Source organism: Pinus tabuliformis, chromosome 6 (genome assembly GCF_031772625.1).
Source record: "Pinus tabuliformis cultivar Carrire ecotype Pingquan chromosome 6, CPIR1, whole genome shotgun sequence".
NCBI classification, from domain to species: Eukaryota; Viridiplantae; Streptophyta; class Pinopsida; order Pinales; family Pinaceae; genus Pinus; species Pinus tabuliformis.
This window is the reverse complement of record NC_142292.1, coordinates 60,729,851-60,737,368: the sequence shown is the minus strand read 5'-3', so window position 1 is coordinate 60,737,368 and position 7,518 is coordinate 60,729,851.

Genomic DNA, 7,518 nt, shown 5'->3' with positions numbered 1-7,518 from the left:
AAAAGTGAATGGAAAGTCCATTATTTTTCTCTCTTCTCCTTCGTTAAAGATTCACATTCTAGGTTTGTCATTTACGGATCCACCTCTTTCTACAAATTTAAATGAAGTATCAAAAGGCTTATCTACTATGGGTTCTTCGAATGAGGTTTTGGTCCAAAATAATGGGTATATGTTGGAGACTACAACATTGAGCAAGCCTACCCTTCCACTTCTAATGTGTAGTGAGAATCTGATTATGGGTGATGTCTATGTTGATAGGTGTTGGCTTGTTGGGGCCTGACCCAGGTTCAAAGTTAATTAGCCAAACAAATCCCTGTACTACTGGCCCTTTTGGCAACAGTCCGCGGAGCGCAGACTGAGGTCTCACCCGAAGTAGTATGGGGGGGTGTTGGAACCAGGTTTCCGCACCCTTGAGATGTCTGAGGGGTTGACTTGGTCCAACTGCGAGTCTCTGTGTGCAGGTTACTTCGCACACTTCCCTAGCCTTCGCGCCCTAATATACTTGCCTTCGTGCAGCCCTAACCAGAGGTTGTGGGGCTTCCGCGCTGCTGGAGCAGCGCCCTGCACTATTTCCCTAAGTTTTGCCTGTGATCTTACTTATATTCCTACATTAGTTAGTTATCTTCGCGTAAATGGATGCCTTACATTAGATTTATTTATACATCACATTCATATGAGTTCACGCAGCAAATAAACAATACACTTGCAATTTATACCCAATAATACTTTAAACATGAAAAGATACAAAGAAATATGATGAAACTTCTCTTTATTAATGCTTCCAACAGTTACAGACTCGACCAGCCATGCGCACTCAGTTGTGGACTACTAGGCCTCTACGCACTCAACTGCAGAGCCTTCTCCTACTCTACGACCCAAAGGCACACTTTACACTTCGACTCAATCTCTTAGACTCCTCATGCCTCTATTATATTTCTTGATTAACTATCTTCTACACTTAGAGCATCACTTTATTTATACAATCCCATGGTCTGCAAACCATGGGTGGATCTTTCAAGCCGATATTACATTACAAAAGCAAGGGCAAACAACCCTGTGACTCTATTATGACTTCGCACTCTGCACCCACAAATTGTAGAGTATTTACAATGGTCTTGGTCAAAACTTGGGCTTTAAGCCCCAAAACATGCCTTGGGGGATCCCATGCCCAACAACGCCCCAACACAAACATCGTGACTCACCCTCGAGTCACTCCGTTGGTGCAAAGATCTTCGCACAGAGTCCCTCCAATTCTGCTTGAACCACTGCAAGGTCAGCAGCGCACTGAGCAGCTGCCTGTTGAATCTCTTGTACCCGTTGTTCCGAGACCGCAGTGTCGGAATTGCTTCCCTAGACCTGTTTATGTGTCCCCTACATTTGTGCAAGCTTGCCTTCAATTGTTGTTATGATGGTGAAGGCCTCGTCGATCCAAGGCTGAACGCACGCCTTCAACACTGCTTCTTTGTGTCGTGCTGCATCCACCTGCTCTTTTAGCGCTTTAGCCTATTACATGTGCGCGAGCCTGTGAGTGAGGGCCACCGTCTACGCAGTCCCTTTGACGTTGTCGTACTACTACTAGAGCTCACGCGCTTCTGTCTCTAATCGTTAGATGTTGGGGTCCTCTTGTAGATTCCTGAGGACCTCAAATGACTCCTCCTACATTATGGTGTAGTCCCTTATTGCATTGTCGATCTCTTCCAGCCCTGATGCAACAGCGTTGGTGCGTTGTTCTCTTGCTTCTGGAGGGGTGGAAGGTTGCGCCTTCAACTGCAGCTCTGCTATCTGAAGGTTCAGCTCCAGCTGAACCTTAGTCATTTCTTCCCACGCCTCGCGCACCCCTATTGCTAGTCGGTGGATGTGCACCTCTGCTGGTGCGTCTTCTGGGGTGGCCAACTTAGGGACCATCTGACAGGCTTCTTCCAGTACCTGTACCATCTTCCTATTCCACGACACCACTTCGTCGCACTGCAAGCTCAACTACTCCATGTTGATCTCTTGCTCGCTTAATACTTGCAACGCGCGGCTCTCCCTAGCCTGCAGTTCTGCAGTATTCCCATCCTGCAGAACGTATAGCGTCTCCCGTGGGAGCGCAGCCATGTTAATCCTGATACCTTTGAGTGCGCTAATCGTAGGCCTGTCGACCTCATTTGTGGTGACCAGTGCCCCTTCTGGCAGCACAATGGTGTTTGTTGTCTGAGCGCGCAACATTTGCTCTGCTACAATTGTCCCTACTGCAAGGTTGGTCGAGAGGGTACCAGTCTGAGGATTGTGCACCTGCAACTCCAGCAGCTGCGTTGTGAGGGCCCCCAACACAATCTGGTTCTCTTGTGCAAAGTTCTGGAGGGCCTTGGAGGTGACATCACGCACCGTCTCGCCGATGTCGTGCAGATCACCCTCAGTAAGGGTGATCGGGTCAATAGACAACTTTGATGCCTTGACCTTCTTGCGCGGCCTCGTCCACTCGCTCGAGCGCTGGCACTTCAGTTGTGTTGATGCGGTTTGTGGGTCCGTGCCACCCTCCTCTTCCTCTGCTTCCTGCCCATGCAAAGGCAACTTTTGGCCCTCACGCGCCTTCTCACCTACCTCTTGTGCTGCTGCTGCTGCTGCAACCTTTTTATGTTCTGCTGCTGTCTGTGCAGCGTCCCGCACCTCCTGCGCTTTTGCTGTCACTGCCTCTTTCCTTCTCTTCTCTGCCAACTGTGCCATGCGCAGTTTGGCCTCCTCTTTCTTCTTCTGTGTTGCAGACTTCTCCATTGTTGCGATGTTTGGGGCGCGCCACTCCAACGACCATGTCTCCAGTACGTCAAAAATTACATCATCCGTGGTTACAAAGGGTAGCTCTCTCCATTGCTTGGTCCAGTCCTTGCGCACTCTGATGTATATGTTGTGGAGGTTCGCTTTAAACTCTGCAAAACTTTGCAGGCTGTTGTAGATAGTGGGTGATAACCACGGCTTGCGGTTAATCCCCATCCTAAGGTTCATCTCCATGAACACCCATAATATCTTATTGTCGCTGATCCGGTTTGCGTCGTTCGTGGCCCAGAGTGAAGTGTACTTCGCGACCTTTGGAAGATCTCTATCAATTGTGGGGAACTGACTGTCCTCCGGTAATTCCCCTTCCATGAGCACTATGGACAGCAGAAGCCGTGCATAGTGGAACGTTTTGCCTTGTTCCTGAGCCTCATGGAAATTTCCAAGAACTCCTTGTAGAGGAACTTGGACCAGTTAAACCGGACCCCCTCCGCGCACTGCTCAATAAGTGCTACCACCGGCACAGGTACCTCATCCGTGCGGCACTCGCACTTAACCTTACTTGCCAGTATTTAGGTCGCCACTCTTACTGCTTTGTTGTTGATGTTGGATATGGAGTAGCCTCTTTTCTTCTTCTCTAGTTTATATTTCTTCTTCATGTCCTCCACAATGGCCAAGTCATTGCTCTTCCCCTCTGAGATATCTACGAGGTCCTCTCCTTTGCATGGGAGTCGGGTAATGCGGTGAATTAAGTGGTCTATGATGGGGATGGGCTCCTCCAGCCATAAACACCCACCATGCACCAGGCAAAGCAGCTGCTTGATGACGAAAATTGTTATTGGGGCACGGTGGAAATGCAACACCCAAAGCAAGTTTAGTAACCCTGCCTTTTCCACTCCACGTAACCACTTTCGCAGCTCTAATTCGGTAACCCCCGTCGCAGTGTTCTGCTTAGGCTTCATGAGCTGTGCGGTCTCTAGGTGAGGGAACTTCTCGTGGTCAGCGAGATCCCAATCTTCAAATTTCAAGCTAGGCACCCATCCTAGGTGCGTGCCCTCAAAAATGATGTCGTCTGGGAGGAGCGGGGTCTGGAGAGAGCTCTTGCTCTCGTCAAGATCCTTGGGCACTTTAGCCTTCCCCTTTCGCGGGGGATATAGGCGAGCAGCTTTGTTGGAGGGTGCACAGGCTCAGTTTCTTCCTCCATGCCTTCGTCCTCATCTTCTTCGATGATAAGGTCCTCCAGGTCTTCCTCCTCCTCGTCGGTTTCTATGTTAACGGCTTTCCCTTTCTCCTCCATTGTTAGCCTGGTGCGCAGCGGGTTTCGCGGGGACACACGTACAGGAACCATCGACTGTTTGTCTTTCTTCAGCCTCGGTGTGCGTGGTGATTTAGGGATTTTTGCCACAATCCCGATGCCTTCAGGGGCATCCCCCACAGTCAGGGCCTGCGCGGCCTCTTCGGCAGTCATCTTTGCAATTTCCATAACTTCCTCAGATGCTGCCATCGTGTCCATCCAAAAATTTATCACTCGCGTAATCGGGGGCTCAATCAACGCTCTGCACAGGTCAACCAGGGCTCTGCTCAAAATGCGTGGGGTATACAACAACTCAATTCGCAAATGACCAAGTGTTGTTTGCTGGGAAACCCTTTGTAATTTATAGCGCCTTTTGAATTTGAATTCGACCGTTCCCCCCAAATTTGATTCATTAATGCTCCCTTGGTGGCATATTTCCCAAATCTTGCCCATAAATCGCGTCTTAAATGCGTTATGCCCGCTCCATTTGGTCTCAAGTCGAGCATCACGTCATGAATAGTGACTTCAACAGTCACTTTCCGCCCAACCAGCGCGGTAGTGGAGCCCCCCCTGCGCGGTCGCAGACCTTGTGACACCTTACTCCTGTGCGCAACTCCAACATTACGCAGCTCCTGGGTAGAGTAGTTTATAGTCTCGCACCTCCTTTCAACTACCTGGAGCGCTAAGACTGTACTTCCCACGGCTAGTCAGGTGGTCGCGCCATCTGTATAGGGTTTCATCCGGTCATCCATCACTTTTCCTGGAAAATACCCACCTTTTATTGTTACTAGCGGCGTCGCGCACTTTATCATCTGCAGCGCACCATCATGGTTGATTCGTGTAATATGTTGTCCAAGCCAAGGCACCAGACTGATCAATTCGCGGCGATAGTCCCCAAATTTGTAAGCGCACCCTGTTTTATCATCCTGGTCTTGTTATCAAGAAAATCTTCCTTTATCTCATCCTCAAGCTTCTTGACTTCCACTTCCACTAGAGCGCTTTTCTCCCTTAATCACACCCTTTCTTTCCCAAGTTCTTGGAGCCTAAAATTACCCTGTTGGATTTCTTCCTCAGGTCCCAAGCATTCTGCTTCATTCGGTTGTGCGATCCCTTCTTCCAAGGCTCCACGAATCGTCGTATCGGTTGGTGCTTCCATGCACGGACTAGGCATTTCATGCTCTATGGGGATTACAGCGTTCGCTTCATACTCCAGCCTTGGAGGTGCCTGTGTTGTCAGTTTCTTGCACGCAGTTCTATAATCCCATAGAACCACTAGTATGCGCATGTCCCAATCAATCCATTGCGCATTGTGGACCTTGTTCAGTGCTTCACATACTTCGTTAAAGGCTTCTGTGTGGATAACCATCTATGCACTTGGTCTCTCCATACTTCGTGGTTCCAATGTTAGGGTCCCACCCTAACCCCCTTATTTATTTCTTGGGATCACGTCATAGTCAAGAGTCAATAAAGCCCATATTAATATTTGTAAGTGGTTAACCCGCAATTAATAACGGGACCACAGTTAGTTGCAAATGGGCGGAAGTATTAGATAGATGGTAAATAGGCGGTAGTATTAGATAGATGGTATTAATAAAACCCACGATATTGGCTCGTGGTATTGCATGTATGAGTCATATGTAAAGGATAGAGACTCCCTGCGAGGAGCATTGTGTCTTGTTTTGTAATCGAGCTCTGCTCTATTGGAGGTTGCCCCCTCGAAGAGGCCTGTGAACATTTCTCTCTGAATAATAAAATCATTGCTATTCTGTGTTCTGGGTATATTTTCTTCGCATATTTTGTGTTCTCGGTATCTTTTCTTCGCTTGGGTATTGATTTGCAGGTTAAGAGCATAACATCCAACCAGAGGGGTCATTCACGCCATTGCCTCACCCCCACATGCTTAGTGTCTCCTAATGTGAAGACGTGTGCATCTGCACAGGTTTCATACCATATGCTTGTATCCATCTGGACAGGTGGGCACGCAGACCGTTTTGTCCGGCGACGGAACCATTTGTTGGCTTGTTGGGGCCTGACCCATGATCGAAGTTAATTAGCCAAACAAATCCTTGTACTACTGGCCCTTTCGGCAACAGTCCGCGGACCGTGGATTGAGGTCTCACCTGAAGTAGTATGGGGGGGTGTTGGAACCAAGTTTCTGCACCCTTGAGATGTCTGAGGGGTTGACTTGGTCCAACTACTAGTCCCTGCAGGCAGGTTACTTCGCGCACTTCCCTGGTCTTCGCGCAACCCTAACTAGGGGTTGTGGGGCTTCCGCGCTACTAGAGCAGCGCTATACACTATTTCCCTAAGTTCCGCCTACGATCTTACTTATATTCCTACACCAGTTAGTTATCTTCGTGTAAATGGATTCCTTACGTTAGATTTATTTATACAACACATTCATATGAGTTCGCGCAACAAATAAACAATACACTTGCAATTTATACCCAATAATACTTTAAACAGGAAAAGATACACAAAAATATGATGAAACTTCTCTTTATTAATGCTTCCAATGGTTATAGACTCGACCTACCTGGCGCACTCAGTTGCAGGGGTCTGCACACTTAGTTGCGGACTACTAGGCCTCTGCACAATCAGCTGCAGAGCCTTCTCCTCGTCTACAACCCAAAGACACACTTTACACTTCGACTCAATCTCTTAGACTCCTCATGCCTCTATTCTATTTCTTGATTAACTGTCTTCTACACTTAGAGCCTCACTCTATTTATACAATCCCATGGTCCGCGGACCATGGGTGGATCTTTCAAGCCAACATTACATTACAAAAGCAAGGGCGGACAACCCTGTGACTCTATTATGACTTCGCGTTCCGCGCCTACAGGTCGCGGAGTCTTTACAATGGACTTGGTCAAAGCTTGGGCTATAAGCCCCAAAACATGCCTTGGGGAGATTCCATGCCCAACAATAGGTGGTTGTCATTGATGTCAACCCAAGTAGCACCAAGAGCTACCTCGATCTTTAATGGAAAATTTGTGTTTTCTTGTCTCCTAATCAATCTAGTTATATTATCCTTGAAAATATACTTCTGATGATATGTGGTACCCCACATAATTCTTTACAGTTTGAAATTTATTTGCATTTTAAGATTAAAACTGCTATAAGAAATGCATTAATAAAATATCAAAAGTAAATGCTAAGCAAACTTAGAGTCATAATGATATATTGTAGGTTCTTATTTGTTATAGGACTCTTTTACCAAGTGAATTCAAAGCTCTTAATCAATTAAAGAATCCTGAATTATAAACTACAGATTATTCATTATTCAGATGAAGAATTTGGTTTTTGGTACCGAATTAAGTACCAAAATTATAGTTCTGGTTCTGGTACTGAATTAAGTACCAAAATTACAGGTTTTGTCCCGGTACTAAATCGGGTACCGAATTAAGTACCAAAATTCTGTAAATTAAAATTATGGGTACCGAAACGTATTAAGAAATCAAATTTTAAGT